Here is a 1090-nt window from a genome sequence, read left to right on the forward strand (position 1 = left end):
ACAGCTCTAATACGAGGTAAAAATTGGAAAAACGAGTTACTAATCTAATTAGCAACTTAAAACCAGAAAAATTAAGCCATAAAAATACCTTGAAAATATTATGATTTTAAAAATAAACGAGCGAGGCTCCGATACCGCTGTTGGGGTTTGGTGAGTCCGACTCACCGCGGAAACAAACCCAAAAACAAGACCGCACTCGCAATAAATAAAACCATAAACATGATTAAATTAATCACAAGATTAAGATAAGCTAATTACCTTTGACGCGTGCTTCGCTCCAAAATGAGCTCTTACTTGAAAGCTTCAAGTCCCGCTCACACGGAGACCTCCAACGAAGTCCACCCGCACCAACAAAACCGACTAGGTCCAATGTCTTGGGGTTAGCAAGACCCGACCAATAAAACCTGAGTAATTATATTGAGTTTAAAGGTTTTCACTAATTGTGATGCCTTTTCCAACTCTTACTCTAGCCACATTCCCAATGCCCATACTTGGGTATTTATAGGAAATGATGGGAGTATCATTTACTCTCCCATCAATGTGGGATAGTATGATTTTTCCATTTTGTTTTAAAGCTAAAATAAAATTAATAATCAAGCTAGTAATAAATCAACAAGTGGCAAGCTCATGTGAGTGGTTAGGTGAGGACCACTTGGAGAAGGGGGGGGACCAAACTTGCTCCCCACTCCCTCTCCCATAACCGGCCACCTCACTCCACACACACTCAAGGACCACAAGCCACATGGCACCCACCCTTGGGCACCAAGGCAGCCAAGGTGGGCTGCCATGTGCAGCTATCCGTGGCAACCACGCCCAGCAAGCCGAACAGGCCCAGCACTCGCACGCGGGCTGCCAGGCGCTGCTGGCCAGCAAGCCCATCATGCTTGTGCGGGCTGCTGCTGGCCTTGTGCCTTGGCCAGCGCTGCTAGGCAGCAAGCAATGGCATAGCCATGCTTCTGCTAGCTGTGGCGAGTTGGCGCGCCTAGCGTGCTAGCTGCTGCAGCTTGTTGCGGCATGGCTTGCTAGCCATTACGCGCACAAGGATGTGCCTAGCATGCTAGCACGCACTAGGCAGCGCCTAGCTTTGCGA

This window comes from Chenopodium quinoa, unplaced genomic scaffold, assembly GCF_001683475.1.
Source record: "Chenopodium quinoa cultivar QQ74 unplaced genomic scaffold, ASM168347v1, whole genome shotgun sequence".
Taxonomy (NCBI): domain Eukaryota; kingdom Viridiplantae; phylum Streptophyta; class Magnoliopsida; order Caryophyllales; family Amaranthaceae; genus Chenopodium; species Chenopodium quinoa.